The 17,155-nt window shown below is 40.1% G+C and overlaps 1 protein-coding gene across 2 annotated transcripts in view; it reads right to left on the bottom strand.

Moving 5' to 3' along the window:
• TSPAN4 (tetraspanin 4) overlaps positions 1-17,155 on the bottom strand; it is a 741,621-nt gene that overhangs the window by 284,944 nt on the left and 439,522 nt on the right. The gene's annotated exons all lie outside the window — the stretch shown is intronic.

Below are 17,155 nucleotides of genomic sequence, written 5' to 3'. Positions count from 1 at the left end.
GCCCAGAGTCCTGCCTCCTTAGGTAGCTGCATTCATCCTGGGCAGAGGGGTACAGGAGAAGCAGCCTTTCTTTCCTTTTTTTCTTTTTAATCATTCCAGCTGACAGTGACTGCTTGGATTTATAGCCCCTTCAGAAGAGGCTACAGAATTGATGGCTGCTCTAAGGGTAATTGCTCCTAAAAGCAGGGAGCCAATGAATTTCCTGCAAGCACGTTGGCTTGGGGATGAGAAATTCCTAAGTTTTCTTGGGGTTTGTTTGTTTGTTTTGCACTCTTATCTGGGATGCCTGCACTGACACTCTGGACAGTTTCCTCTTTCGCTTTTGCAATGCATCTGACACAGCATTGATTTGCTTGTACTGAAAAGTTGGGTCTCTTCCCCCTCCCCCCCCCCCAGATTCCAAGCACTTCCCATTCAGGGCTACAGCACCCTAGAAATGTGAGTCCTGGCAATTGTTTCTGGAAAGGGTAGGTATCTTCCTCTCTGCATCTGGGGCATTCCATCTTGATATATGGGTTATAATGATTAAAACCCTGAATTACGCCTAGGGAACATTCCCATCTCTGCTATGAAGTCACGAGGAAACTGATGCCAGTTATTCTTTCTCTGGTTAGCGTACTTTGGGAGGAGGAGAGTGGAGGAAACAGGAGGGGGGGGAGTACCTGGAGAAAGGTCAAATGGTCAGTGTGTCAAATCAATAAAATTACAATTGGAATGCTAAGGTTAATTCAAGCACCAAGTTGATCCAACCTGTGCACTGAGAAGTTCTAATAAAACGAATTGGTGGTTTTGTCCTTTATATATGGAAGAATAAATATTTCTGCTATTTCTGCCCTGGATAGCCTCTGCATCGGACCACAGAGCCCTCATTCATGCTATTAGGAGGATCCACTTTCCCTACTGCTTCACATAGCATAGTCATAGTGATTGTTCACATTTTTTAAAGAAAAATCATAGCCACAGCAATGCTGAGAATCTCTGCAGCTGGAATATCAGACAACAATCTGCTGCCTGCCACAACAGTATGTGTTGTTCAATCTTCTTATTTCATAACAAGCACTGCTACTCCTGGGGCTCTAGTGTTCACTCGCAGCCTTCCTTGTTAGTGCCACAAACTGCATTGAATTACATCTCCCATCATCCCCAGCCAGCCAATATGCTAGCTGTCATCCAAACCTCGTCATAGAGAATGCCATGTTAGGGAAGTTGAATGAAAGTCTCCCTTCAGAAATTGTAGAACACAAGAATATTTGAGAGTTGAAACGGACTAGAGCATGAGAAAGCAGTGCAATTGAAGCAAGCTCTAGGAAATTAAAAATGGAAACACTGTCCATATATTAGGAAAGACAGAAGTAATTGCAAAGCACTAAATGGACTCCCCTTTTCATGCATCCCTCTACCACAAATCTTTTTAGATTTGTGAAGGTCTGAGGAAAAGCCATGGCAGAAGACTTGCAAGGTTTATAGAATAGATAGTTACTTGGAAGCTTCATTTCATGAGCAGAAGTAGGCGTGCATAACCTGGGGGGGACTCATAATTTGCTGTGAATTTTTTTCATCTGTAAACCCCTGGAATTGGCAGCAGCACAAATAGTGTTTTGCACTTACTTCACTGCCATGACATTGTCAGCTCAAGATTTCCTCTCTGTTTGGTTATTTTAGTGCACAAAGTGACTTTCGTTCACCAAGGATCTGGGTATGGCTAGTTTAGAGAAAAGAAGGACTGGGGCGACATGATAGCAATATTCCAATATGTGAGCAGCTGCCACAAAAAGGAGGGTTTCAACTTGTTTTCCAAAGCACCAGAACACAAGATAAGAAACAATGGATGGAACTGGGCTGCTGGGGATTCACAGGGGTTCGGGAGAACCTCTAGCTAAGATTCTGTGCAGTTCAGAGAATCGCCAAATCCCATTCCTGGCTGGCCCCACCCACCCTCCCACTCCCCTCCCAGGAGTCCCCATACAGCCCGTTTTGGATGCAGGTAAGTGCAGGGTGTGCACAGAGGCTCGGGGAAGGCGAAAAACAGGCCTACTGGACATTTGGCAAAAAGGGCCTCTGGAATCTGGGGAGATCATTTTCGCCCTCCCGGAGGCTCAAGGAAAGCCTCCGGAGCTGAAGGAGGGCAAAAACGTGCCCCCTCTATGGTGCAGGAGGCTGACTAGGCCACACCCACCATGGCCACACCCACCCAGCAACCAGGCACAGAACCCCTTGCTAAAATGTTTGAAGCCCATCCGTGATGGAAACTAATCAAGGAGAGAAACAACCTGGAATTGAGGAGAAACTTCCTAACAGTGAGGGTCTCCTGCTTGAGTAGGGAACTACAGATTACAGATTAACAGAATTGGAAGGGACCTTGTAGGTCATCTAGTTCAACCCCACCCCCACCCAAACAGGAGACCCTACACCATTTATGAGAGGTGACAGTCCAGTCTCTTCTGGAATTGGACTAGAAGAACTCTAAGGTCCCTTCCAGCTCTATTCTGACTGACTGACTGACTGACTGACTGACTGACTGACTGACTGACTGACTGACTGACTGACAATGTGAATGCACACACATCACAAGTTTTCATCTGACTTTGGCCCCACTATCTTCAGGCAGAAAATAGTGATTTCAGAATCTCAATCCACAAAGACTTTTTTTTTTCCAGAAGGGGCGGATTCAGATAAGGTTCCAAGAATATCAGACTGACAAGAGAGCATCACTGGATTTAAACAGCTCAAAGTCCTAATGGATGCTGCCAGCCCCTCAGGACCAAGGATCATTTACTTAACACATGCAGCTTATGAAATGTATCATCATCAGAAGGAAGAGGCGACTGGTTAGCAATTTAAACACTTTCTGGAGAAAGATAACACCGAGTACAAAATATGTTCCCCTGCCAAAATCACCTTTCTTGGAGAAACATCAGGAACACTATTCAATTAAACAGGAAAGAGAAAAACTTGAATGGCTGATATTGCAAACCTCTCTCTGCAAGGTCACCTCTGCAAGCTATCCACTTACTCGAACTACACAAAATGTATAAACATGACAGGCTATAATCTCTTTTCTCTTTCAGTACGCCATATGGGCTTAGCAAACACAGGCATCCACAGTGATTCTAATTCTAATGCCATTCTTAATTGTATATGCAGAATAACGAGTACTGAAAAAGTTCCCTATTAAACCTTTCACTTGTAGCACTTGTTCAGCCAAACAATACTAGTGAAAAGTTCCTTGATGGCCCCTAGCCAAATTTGAATAGAAAATGCATGAAACTTTATAAATGGATGTTTTTTTATGGGTATTTTGCTCTCTGTGCACCTAGGAATGATACACTAAACTAGAATAGAATAGAATAGAATAGAATAGAATAGAATAGAATAGAATAGAATAGAATAGTTGGAAGGGACCTTGGAGGTCTTCTAGTCCAACCTGCCCTTAGGCAGGAAACCCTACACCACTTCAGACAAATGTTTATCCAACATCTTCATAAAAACTTTCAGTGTTGGAGCATTCACAACATCTGGAGGCAAGTTGTTCCACTGAGTAATTGTTTTAATTGTCAGGAAATTTCTCCTTAGTTCTAGGTTGCTTCTCTCCTTGATTAGTTTCCACCCATTGTCTTGTCCTCATGTGCTTTGGAGAATAGTTTGACTCCCTCTTCTTTATGGCAACCCCTGAGATATTGGAACACTGTTCTCATGTCTCCCCTAGTCCTTCTTTTCATTAAACTAGGCATACTCAGTCCCTGCAACCGTTCTTCATATGTTTTAGTCTCCAGTCTCCTAATCATCTTTGTTGCTCTTCTCTGCACTCTTTCTAGAGTCTCAACATCTTTTTTACATCTAGCCTGCAGGCAACATGTGGGTTTTTTTTTTTTTTTTTTTTGCTGTGCCATAAACTTCACCCCTAGACCTCACCATTCTCAGGCTAATCTTCCCAGAGGGGTTATTCCAAAGGCAGAAAATATACATGCACTGTATCACTGAGCATATTACAAAAAAGAACAGATAAAAACAAATTTCCACATTTTGAGAGACTAACTTTCTTGCTTATGGAGAATTGTTCCCTATATTATTTAGCAATCCATTGGTTCTGGGATTGCATCTTTAAAAAGGGAACTGTCGACAATTACCTTTAGAAACATTTTTTAAGTCATAAAGAGGATTATTACATCTAATGAGGAAGAAAAGCCTTGGTCAATTCTATATTAAAGAATCCAGCATCACTCCCTCTTGCAAACCACAATAATAAAGAGAACAAAAGATCTGAAAAGCAGGTCATATGTGAAATATAACAGATTTAAACTAATTGATTAAAATTTAAAAATATGATGTCTTTTTTATTTTTTGCTCAAAAGAGATTGGCTGCTAGTTACAATGTTGGTATCATTTATATGCTGGCTAGCACACATGTCAATGCATCCTCTGATGTGGAAAACTCTGTTGAACTTCAAAGCATCAGCAATTCAAACATACACAAGCAATACACGCACTAACGCCGCCTAGGACAAAGCACTCAATCAGGCACAAAAATCAGTGTTAGCTTCCCGAAGGTATGGTGCGTTGAGATGGCAGCCATTTTCAAGGAAGCTTAAAAGCAGAGGTTTTAAGGGGAGGGAGGTGAAGGAATAGATTTCAAGCAAGTAGTTTGTACAAGGAATAACATGCTCCATAGTAGTGCACAATTTTTATTGTCCATCTCATGCTGCCTTTAAAACAGTCTGATTCAAAATGAACTATGCTTCTTCTAAACTGGAGTTGGGGAGGGGAAAAGACAGAAAATAAAGTTCATGTATAGAGTTTAGAATTCAAGTATGACGCATGGAAAAGTAGATAAATTGCTAACTTAATCCAAGTCAGGATATCTGCACACAAGCGACACCAAAATGCTCTTTTCTCTACTTGCTGACTTACTCACTTACTCGTTCTCTCTGAAAAAAACTCACAAACTGCTGACATAAAATATGTTTAATGAATCCACAAGCCCTGCTACAAAATGAAACCAAAAAACTTTCCTTCCTGTATGTGAAGAAGGCTCTACATTTTGAAATATATAACCACCAGCTGAGTTCACAAGTGCTAAGTGTATGCTTCAATCATGGGTAACCATAGAACCATAATGGTCAGATTCAAACAGTATAGTAAGCCATCAGTCAATAACTTTAAAAAAAACATAATGGCCAGGTTATTGCAACTTAGTAAGCCAAAGTCTAGCGAGCTGCATTGTGTTTTGATACTTTGTTTGAAAATACTTGTAACGCTCCTAAGAGAATATACTTAACAGCCCAGCTGGCGCTCAATCCCGACAAGACCGAGTGGCTATTGATGCTCCCTCCCAAAGATGGTCCAGCTATTCCATCTCTCAGCCTGGGGGGTGAAATTATACGCCCCTCACAGAGGGCTCACAATTTGGGAGTCGTCCTGGATCCTCAGCTGACTTTAGAACATCATCTGCCTGCTGTGACCAGGGGGACCTTTGCCCAGGTTCGCCTGGTGCACCAATTGCAGCCCTACCTGGACCAGGAGGCTCTTCGGATAGTCACTCATGCCCTCGTCACCTCAAGACTGGACTACTGTAATGCGCTCTACATGGGGCTGCCCTTGAAGAGTGTTCAAAGACTTCAGCTTGTCCAGAACACAGCCGCGCGAGCAATTGTGGGTGCACCTCGGTACACCCACGTTACACCTATCCTCCGCGAGCTGCATTAGCTGCCCATTGGTCTCCAGACACGCTTCAAGGTGCTAGTCGTTACTTTTAAAGCCCTACATGATATCGGACCTTGGTACTTGAGAGACTGCCTCCTGCCAGTTACCTCCCAAAGACCTATTAGATCTCACAGACTAGGCCTCCTCCGAATTCCATCTGCCGGCCAATGTCGGCTGGCGACTCCTCAGGGGAGGGCCTTCTCTGAGCCTGCTCCGGCCCTCTGGAACGATCTCCCTGTGGAGATCCGGACCCTTACTACCCTCCCAGCCTTCCGCAAAGCAGTTAAGACCTGGCTGTTCCGGTAGGCCTGGGGCTGTTGAACTATCCAGCCCCATTCGAGGTTACGGCTGTTGTAGAATTTTAAATTGTTGTTTATATTTTATTTTTTTGTATCCCCCCCCTTTTGTTATTGTGAGCCGCCCTGAGTCTCTCGGGAATAGGGCGGCATACAAACTCAATAAAAGTAAAAGTAAAGTAAAGCTAATTACTCACATATAAACTGTACATAGGTTACAGCCTTGTTGTCTTGATTTTACATTCAAAATGCCTATTTCAAATGGAATATAGGGCAAGATTTAGAAATGTTGAGCTCACATATCCCCCTAAAGCATGTAGTAACTGTTTTTTGGGTTGTGTAATATATGAGCCTAGCAATTATGATTTACAAATTTATAAAATCAAATAAATACAGTCATATTCAAGAAATCGTGATTGAACAAATCTCTCTTAATTCAATGAGTGAATTGGGCATATAGTAGTCAATTCAGACCTTAAAATCTGCTATAAAATGGAATTTTGATTTAATCGAATTATGGGTAATTGAGAGGGTTATTAGCTTTGGTACAGAAGTTCCTACTCTTGAAAAGAGGTCTTAAACGTTAAACTCTATTAACACCAGTTTCTCCATCAGATCCATTTGTATTGCAGTCAATTCTCCTTCAAATTAATGTCATAAATATTCACTGCAGCTCGTTCTTATTTTACAACTTTGTAAGAACATGTTCTGTCAATTATATCAAGCATCTGATCCATTCTGTCTTAGTCCAAAATTTGCACAAAGGAATTCTGTTTCATTTTTTAAAATCCTCTGGCTCTAGTGTCTAGCCTTCAAGGTATCCTTATCATAAAACAATCAAGAACAATCTCCATTTTTTCATGAAAAAAATTCTAAATATTTCAAAGCTATAATTCCAAAGCCTTCTGCCCCTTAATCCATTATTAACTTTCCAAAATCCAAATACTAACCCTATTTTACTGCACAATCCCCCCCAAAAGATCATATTTTTAAAACTTTAGAAATAAAATTCACACCAGTATCTTTAAAGAGAAGCAAACTTGCCAATGAATATGGTAGAACCTTATCAGTCCGAAGGTTCATCAATCACTCCAATATGCAAGTATTTTTAACAAATTCAAATGTGATTGATATATAAGGGTTGGTTAAGTGTAGTGTCCATAAAGATTGCTTTGCAAGTTTGAGCTTGATGTAAATCTTAACTCTCAGTCACTCCACTCATAAGCCTATACTAAAAAATGACAGTTACCATAGTCTGTCCATGAGAAGCATCTGGAATAATGTAGTTAACTTCAACAATCTGCAGAGATTATCCGAATTTGGATCTAGAATCTAGAGATGATTCTGTTGGTAAACCTGTCTTGTTAGCTAATAAAAACCAGCAATCTGTCTATTCACTGTGGCATATACAGGAAGTTTCTTCTTGAAATTATTTTCAGAACATAGCTAGAATTTTTCTGCCAAAGTTGGTCCTCTCTTAAATAATGCTTTAGTTTGCCTCGCAGGCTGTATAAAGTATCACATGCAGACTTCCATGGATATCTGCTTGGATATTATTTGCTCCAAAATTTATGACATGTTAAATAAATACATCATCCCTATATAAATTGTATTTGCTTTATTTTATAAAGGGCACAAAGTGAAAACGCATTTTTTAAAAACCTTGCTTCTTGGAAAATATTTCTGATGATCTGCTTAAAGTAGGTAGATTGCATTCATATTAACCTCACTTGTAATATTCCTGGAAGAAAACAAAAAGCATTTTCACATCTGCAAGAAGGCATTATGCAGGAGTACAGAAATTATTCTTAAAGTGTCAGGCAGAAGTGTGATGAAAGAAAAATGCAATCCTATAAGCAAAAACAAACAACCATTTGTGGGACAAGATTTGGATTTAAAAGTAGGTGGTAAAAAAGTTAAGCATAGCTCCCATAATTTCTCTTTTCAGTCTCAAATTCCATTCTTCCTGAAGTGCCTTTTCTTATCTTGTGTAACAATTTGGATAAATTTATGTACAGAAAGTTCTACATCTCGTATGGATGGACAGGCTTCTTATATGACTGTGAGAATGCTGTCTATTAACATTTTTTCTTTTTGAACATAATCTTTTTAAAAAATCCTATTTTCTTGCCTTCCCACTATGATTTTATTTGATGTTTACCCCTCTCTTCTTTCTTTTCTAAATTCACTTGAGCTAGTATTTCAGCTGTTTACATATGCATCTTGAGCTGAAAGCAAAAACTTCAGCGTCTTTGGTACTATGTTTGTGTTCTTTGAGGAAGAAAGTGTATATGTATATTAAGGTTTTTTTTTCAGATTAATGTGACTAAAACAAAATTTCTATCTCTTGACTTTTATCACTGGGACAGTCATGAGGGGATAGAGACAGCAGATCAGAATAGAGAAAGAATGTTCAGAACAGGAATAACAATGGTGAATGAATGTTTTTCAGAAGGGGTATAATGTTATATGGGAGTGACCTTGGGAGGTAGGGATAAGAGACACAACAAAGGGAATGGTCAGATAAAAGGCACCTGAGCCCACAACAAGAATATGGGTGGTACAAGAAGCCCAGAAGAGATTATCCCTAGTTTCTTGGGTTGTAAAGAAACAACCCAAGAAATGGGTGGAAATGACTTTCAGGAATGCAAAATTCTGTTGTAACAAATGAAGCAGAATTAGTTTATCTGATCAGGATTTTCCTTTTGATTTACCTCAGAAGGCCGTCAGGGAGTGATGCTGCTAGCCTTGAAGAAGGCAGTTATGCCTCTCCCATGCTTAAAAGGTCATCTGATGACCCAATCATTCTAGATAACTATTGGGCATTCTTCGGTCAATTCATTCTTGGTAAGACTGGCTGAATTCCAGTTGCCAAGGAGCATGGATCAGACAATTTATCAGGATCCTTTTCAGTCAAGTTCCAAGACCATGGCACAGTGGTTAGAGTTCAGTTCTGCAGGCTACTTCTGCTGGCTGCCGGCTGCTTGCAATTTGGCAGTTCAAATCTCACCAGGATCAAGGCTGACTCAGCCTTCCATCCTTCTGAGGTGGGTAAAATGAGGACCCAAATTGTTGGGGGCAATAGACTAACTTTGTACACCACTTAGAGAGAGCCGTAAAGCACTGTGAAGCGGTATATACATCTAAGTGCTATTGCTAATGTTATTCTCGGGATGACCTGCAGCAGGAGGTAGGGAGTGGAGATTTGCTTCTCAAATCTGTTCCATAGCATGGAATCCTTTTGGGATGACTGTGAGGCTGGGGCAATGGATGGGCTCTTGTACAGGGATTATTCTCCTTTCTGAATAACTGTTACATTCTCTTCTTGGGAGAGGAAAAATGAAGCCATGCTTCAATGAGATGTGTCTCAGAGCTCAGGGCTCTCCTCCATTCTGTTTAACATTTACATGAAATGCCTGGGGAAGATCATCCCACAGTTTAGAGTTGGATGCAATCAATGTTGTGTACACCGGTTCAATGTTGTGATACCCAAATGAAATATCTTAGCCCCAGGCTGAGAAGATGACAGAAACCACCTAAAACAGATTAAGAATAAATCAAAAGAAGCTTCTAATTCCATGAGTGCTCCATATATTCTTCTGGAGTAAGTTGCATTGTCTGTGAAAGAGTTGGGTGCTCACTTTGTGGCTTCTTCCAGATTCCCAACTTCTGCTGGAACAGCAAATGGAAGTTATGACCAGAGGAGGAGAGCAGGAGAAATAACCATCAAATTATCTATATTGTATATATGAGGGAGAGAAGAACTACTATATGTGCTTTGCCATGGAACTGAGATCTCTCAAAGATTTGGAAAAGGTTAGGTAAACATGCGACAGATAAGCCTGTTTTTAGTTTCTAAAAACAGAGGAAAGCTCAAACAACATTTGGCTTTTGAGACCTCTTTGTTGGTCTGCCAGCCATGTGGAACTGACACCAGCCCCAAGAGGGCAATGCAATATTGTATTCTATTTAACCTAAAAGTGCTATGGCTAGCTAAAATGGCAACCAAATATTTATTTTTAGTGACAAGGATAGCCAAAATAATCTGTGCAACAGCAAAATGGTCAGGCTTGCACTCCGAACAGTTTTGTATTATGAAAATAAGAAGCAAATCTTCCTTGTACTTATTTCACACACAATTTGTCATCAATCAGATGTAGCTGTGATTCAGGAAAAAATGCACCTTTACAGTTTCGTACACAAGATCATTTTTGCATCCCCGGAAGAGAAAAGGGGGACGGGGGACGGGATGAACACCTTTTCTGAAGCAGCACATTTGACTTTTGTGTGGCATCTAAGGTTGACACTGCACTGAGAGAGAGAAACAGAATTATGCTCAACCCTCCTAGTTTAAATAAATATAAATTGTATATATTAATTAAATAACAACCTACCTACCCTCTTTGTGTTCTTCTTATGTCTCTAAAATGAGAGAAAGAAAAGAAACTTTGCAAATTTACGGCAAACTTACAGCTACATGGGATGCTGCTTCAACAGGTGGCAGCACTTAGCAAGCTTTGGCTGGGAAGCTAAGCAGGGTCAATCTTTGATAGTATTTGGATGAGAGACCACAGGACTATTATCCAGGCTGGAAACTTAAGCCACCATTTTGAAAAAGGCAATAGCACACCACTTCCACATCACGCCAAAACAACTGATTAACTTTCTTTTTCCAGCTTCAGGATGCACCCCAAGATTGGGTGACAAATAAATGCTCTGGTTATTAGTACTTGTGTTACTGTAAACTGGTGAATGGCAATTTCCTTCCATTTATTAAGCACTTTTAAGATTGTATAAGTAGTCATCAATTTACAACAGTTCATTCAGTGACCATTCAAAGTTACAACAGCACTGGAAAAAATGACTTATGACCATTTTTCACACTTACAATCTTTGCAGCATCCCCATAGTCATGGGATCAAAATTCAGCTGCTTGGCAATTGACTCACATTTATGACTGTAACATGTCCCAGGGTCACATGATCCCATTTTGTGATCTTCTGACAAGAAAAATAAATGGGGAAGCCAAACTCGCTTAACAACCGTGTCACTAATTTAACAAATTGCAATGATTCACGTAACAACTGTGGCAAGAAAGGTCATAAAATGGGGCAAAATTCACTTAACAAATGTCTCACTTGGCAACAGAAATTTTGGGCTCATTGTGATCGTACGTCGAGGACTACCTATAGTACTTTACCTAAATATGTGAGCTGTCTTCTCTCATTCACAGTTTTGGATTTCAAATATAAATATCTTGCATTCTAATCCTTCCCTTCTTCAACCTACCCTGCCCTGTTTCTTAAAAAATGATACTCCCTCTTTAAATGCATTTTCAGTGCCCCAAAAGTAAGCCTTAGGATATTGAAATCTCCTAAAAATCTTTTAAATAATTAAGCACATGGATGAAAACACTAAAATGAAAAAGATAATGAGGTGGGGAGAAAGAGAGAGGTGGAGGTGGAGGGAGAGGGAGGGAGAGAGAGAGAGAGATCCACTTTTCCCTTAGCTATTCCAGGTAAGAATTGGGCACCCACCCTCTAACTTTATTTTTTGGGTTTTATGATTATGTTTTATTTTGTATGGCAATTGGGCAACTTACAAGCATATAAATAAAATGATGCTTTTTCCATCATCAAGGCATCTTAGGAACCCTCACTAAATGTAACGGAAAAGCATTGAGAAAGGGAGCTCTATGCTGAAATTATGAAATAATGAGCAGCCATACGTCATTTGACCCTAAAATCTCTAAGTAGAAGAGGTGAGCCACTTCTTCCTTAGACTACACTGCAACCTTTTCTGGCTTAGTGTATTCAACTACCAGGTAACAACCAAATCTTAGTTGAGATTTCAGATGTTAGCTCACATGTCCCACAGTCTCTGGGTGCATCCCATAGTAAGAATAAATACATCAAAGTTGCATTCAAGTACACTTGTGCTTTATTATGGCATGACCAGGCAGTTCTCCTGGCATAACATGGAATTGCTTTGCAATGGGAACATCTGACATTTTGACAGCATGTTGTGAGTACCAACAGAAGAGAATAAAAGTAGGTCAGGGTTGAACTGTGGATTCTTTGGTGCTCTCTGAGCTTAGTTGTTTTCTTGCAAACATTTCATTACCCAATTGGGTAACATCATCAGTGCACAACCAAGCTCGGAGAGCACCAAAGTCTCCTTATGTTGTGGGTTCAGAAATGAATTCAATTACAAAACTATAATTTAACAGAATGCACACTAGTTGTTTCCTGACACCAGCCCTTTTTTTTTTCATCTCATGAGGTTGCAAACAAAGCATTAATTAATTATTGTTATTTTACAAAAGCAACATGAAGATATTGTAGAATTCCAGAGTTTCTTGGAAGTAAAAGGTGGCAATAAAAAGAGGCAAGCTTTCTGCTTCTCTGTCTCTTTTAGTTTAAAACTAAAACAAATATTTTATAGATTTAAAAAGTAGAGTAGGGTTGTAGTAGATAACCCTGGGGACCCAAATCTTAGTCTCTTTGAGAAAAGTAAGAGTAGCAGCTGCTGTTATGACCAAATGCTTCTTAACAACTGATCCTCTCTAGTTGTAAGTGGAAGGGGCTGCTAGTGGAATGGCCACATTAAGAGGGGGGAGGTGCAATTGATGCTGACCTCCAAATTTCTTTGTGGTCCCCAGAGTGCACTAGAATGGTTTGGCCCTGTTTGCATTTTTTTTTTAAACGGGATGTATAAAGAGTAAAGGAAATGCTTAAGCCTTGCTGAAACATAAGGTCTCCTTTCTGCTTATCTTGCCACTTCCAAGCCAAAACATATTCTGGCACCAGCACATCCCTTGACGTGCTACACAACATGCAATGTAGTTCTCAAGCTAATGGAAGTTGACATCTCTTACTTTAAAAGAACAGTATCCGCAGCCTTTATTCCTTGGCCTTACAGTTAAATAAGTAAAGCTTCCTGCAAAGTCAAGCTGGATTTCTGTGACTCCATGGACACTTTAATGCCATTTTCCTAGCAACAGTATGAAAGTAGCTTTCTACAGACTTCTTTTAGGATGCTTTTGGACTTCCCAGTGTAGCCTACAACCCAACAATCCCTTGGTTTCCCATCCAAATACTATCCAGCTCAACTCTTCTTTAGCTTCTGAGCCCAGATAAATATTGTCTGCTGCTAAAATAAATTGTAGTTTAGAGACGAGTAAATGTCCCAGCTACACTTGCTATATAACATTCACATTATTTGAAGCTCATGTTTGTTCTGTCTCATTTCCATGAGTTGGATGATTTTTGTAAAAGTCTGCATGAAAAGTTATATACATTTTCATTATGCTTTTTTGCATGCATGAACTTTTTTGCATACTTCCCCCATCATAAACAGTTTTTGTATCCATATATTAATCAGAGACTGTAAAATTTGTAGTGGGGGAAAAAAATAACAGTTATACTCTACTTTGCATATGAACTCAGGAAAGAAGAAATAGATTAGCTACATCAAAGCCATCAGTTCTCTTTTGGGCCAAGTGATTATAAGTTATAAGGTAACCCAAAACTGCCCCCAAAACTGATGAACCATGAATAGAAAGGATCAGACTCTTGGATCAAGAGCTAAGGAAATTTCACCTGAAAGCAAAACGAGAACCAGTAATGTTTGCCAGGTAAAATGAGGGAATATTCATTTCCACAGATAAAGCCAAAGGTGAACTTAATGTCTTTTATGTGTAATACTTGGCAGACAATGGAACAATATTTTAAGCCCTGATCATCTGAATGAGCTGAAAACTGAGTACATAGGGCCCCAGAGAGCTCAACAGGCTAAGCGGTAGTTTCTGTCTATGACACCCCAAGCTCATAATTCTTCAATCATGGGAGGATTGCTGTAGAGAACTGTTCTGACCCCCCCCCCTCCGTAAGGTGAGTCATGCCGACACAAGGTTACTGTTAGCCAATTTATTCACAGTAATTACTCACAGACAAGACTTTGGCAGCAACTCAGACTCCCACAAATAAGAAATACACACAAGAGCTTCTCCAGCTTTAGTAAAATGGTTGTGTCCTGCAAAAGGTCTCCTCCCAAAGTCTCTTCTTATATACTCTCTTGGGAGGAGCCTAATCACAACCACCTGGGCCAGATTATGTTCTAAGTCTCCATAATTGCTGCCGGCACTTATCCACCCATCTCTGCCTGGCGTCTGGGACCAACTCCCTTTGCTCCTCCCCACTGCTCCAGGGCCTGACATCTTCACCCCTGCTCCAGGGCCTGATGTCAGGGATAAACTCCCTTTGGATTTCACCACTGCTCCATGCCTCAAGTGCCTCCTGGTGGCCAACCAGCCTCTCTGGTCCCTGCTCGGAGTCTGAAACCTGCCCAGGGTCCTCCACATTGTCCAGAGCCAACTCATAGGGTCCCTTGCTATTGGAGTCTTTCGGCAGCTCCAACGGATGCTGCTGGGCCACAACAGAGAACCATAGCAATGGGAGAAGCAAGTGACTTTCAAAATGAATGTCAGACATTTGGGGTTGACCAGATCAGAAAACAGGTTCTACAAGAAATGCTAGAAATCTTTGTTGCTGGCTTAGTAAGAGAATCTTGAAAGCCTGACAGTGTTTTTGCTTTCCTCCATCTTTATGCAAAGAGAGTCAAGGTAGGGTAATTTTAAGTTTCTCTCTAAAATCTTTTCCCCTTCCCAGGCTTAGGTTATGCTTTACTAATTGCCATCCCATTGCTTCCCTGAGTCATGTCTGTGGTTCTCTGCAATTACTAAATATTTGACAGTCAGATAAACAGAAGTCTCTCCACTCTTTGTGTTATTCTTTCCTATCCCAACAAGTTCTTTCATCCACTGGAACTGAATGAGAAATAACAATAATGGCAGTTTGGATGCTCCAACAAGAGTTGGAAAGATGGCAAATGCTAAACCTAGGTTCGAATTAAAAAGGCTATATGGAAACAAGTAAGATAGAAAGAGAATATACAAATATTGAACTAAAGCATAAAGAAACAAATATAACAGAATAGCAGAGTTGGAAGGGACCTTCAAGGTCTTCTAGTCCAACCCTCTGCTCAAGCAGGAAACCCTATATCATTTCAGACAAATGGTTGTCCAATCTCTTCTTAAAAATCTACAGTTTTGGAGCACCCGCAATTTCTGGAAGCGAGTGGTTCCACTGATTAATTGTTCTATCAGGAAATTTCTCCTTAGTTCTACATTGCTTCTCTCCTTGATTCAGAGGTGGTATTCAAGTATTCTGGTGAACCGGTAGCAGAAATTTTGAGTAATTTGGAGAACTGGCAAATACCACCTCTGACTGGCCCCACCCCCAATCTATTCACTTCCTCACAAGTCCCAGCTGATCAGAGTCCCAGCTGATTGGCTGGATCTTCTTTTGTTGCCCTGCACAGGAGAACGTAGCTGGATAGCATGTTAGTGGGGTAGGGAGGGAATGGGGATTTTGCAATATCCTTGCCCTGGAGTGGGGTGGAAATGGAGATTTTGCAGTATCCTTCCCCCAGGAGTGGGCTTTGTGGCAGCCCCTGGGATATTAAAACACTGCTATCATGTCTCCCCTAGTCTTTGTTTTCATTAAACTAGACATACCCAATTTCTGCAACTGTCCTTCATATGTTTTAGCCTCCAGTTTTCTAATCTTGCCTGTATAATGTTTTGCCTATATAACGTTTTGAACGCTTTGGTAGGGAAAGAAAAGGATTAATGTTCTTCATAAATAAAAACACCATTAGAGGGTCACTCTTCTACCAGAGAGAAATTGTTCTGTGGGCTTCCTCATCTAAAAGTATCACAATGCTATTACCACATTTACATAGAACCTATGGATGAAATCCTGTAAGGATCTGATGGGTAGTGGTCTCAGTGTGTGCTGATGATATACAGCTCTATTCCTCCTTTTCTTCAGCTGAAGATGAGGCTGTGACCTCTTTAGCAAGTGCCTGAAATTACTGATGCATTAGAAAAGAATGGAAAAATTGAAATTGAATCCAGTTGACTGAAACGATTAGACTGGGAAATAGTCTTCTTTAGAGTTTAGATCTGCTTTGTTCCTGGATGCTCAGATAGTGATTGTTGCTCAGAATAATACTTTAAAAAAATAAATATTAGGACTATTGGGAGATAAAGAGCTGGCTACCATCATTCATGTTTTGATAACTTCTTGATTGTATTATTGTGATGTGCTCTGCCTGGAACTATCAGTTGGAATGCCAGCTGCTTCCAAATACAATCTCCTTTCCGTTTAGCAGAAAGGCAATATGAAGATATTAATAATAAATACATTTCTCTGCTCCTTTTCTCAGGACTATAAACCACCTGCCCTGAAATCTCCACTAACTGCCAGTATATTCAATCTCAGGTTAAAGTGCTGGATTTGAGCTTTATAGACTTAATGTTCTGGGAGTATTGTTTTAAGTTTGCTTGCAGTATATAACTTCTTGGGAGTGATCCATCTAAAAGGCAATGTATGAAAGTAGGAAATTGTAAATAATAGATGAAATGAAGTCTTATACATTTTCCTATAACAGGCATGCTCTGATATAGTTTAAATTAGTATCAAAGAACATATTATGTGCCATCTATGTGTCTCCCCACCCCCCAAACTAGGTCAGTAATTTTGCTTTCTGGGGCAGAGGGATAACTCTTGCTCATTCAATTTGTTTGTTGTTTAGGCCAGGTATAACAGCTGTAAGACAAACCACGGCCATATTTCTTATTTATCTGTCTCCTGCCTAACAACAATAACAGCAACTACAGTGAAAGAAATATGATCACTGGAATGCAGGGCTGAATTCCTGGGAGAGACCGAGATACATCTAATGTATAAGCAGGCACTAAAAAAAACATAAAAGTACTCTGCAGCAAGATTGGTCAAACATTTAGGAGACCTCATAGACTCTTCTTTTTAAAATTACAAATTAAATTAAAAAGTACTTTCCATCAACCTTAATTTCCTATTAGACATCTTTAACATCAGAAAAGTAATTCAATAGACTACACCCTAGATAAAAACAGCTGAAGTATGAGAAACAACGTGCTCCCATTTCTCCCTCTCCTAAAAAAGAATGAGAAACTCACTTTCATCTTTTCCAGAACAAATTACAAGTTATGTTTTGAGAGTTTAAATTCCTCACTCAAAAAAGCTCAGTAACATTTCTAGGAAATACTAACA

Source organism: Thamnophis sirtalis, unplaced genomic scaffold, assembly GCF_051295495.1.
Source record: "Thamnophis sirtalis isolate CommonGarterSnake01/CBP01778 unplaced genomic scaffold, rThaSir2_p1.2 scaffold_1, whole genome shotgun sequence".
Lineage (NCBI taxonomy): Eukaryota > Metazoa > Chordata > Lepidosauria > Squamata > Natricidae > Thamnophis > Thamnophis sirtalis.
This window is presented reverse-complemented; position numbering and strand designations above follow the sequence as displayed.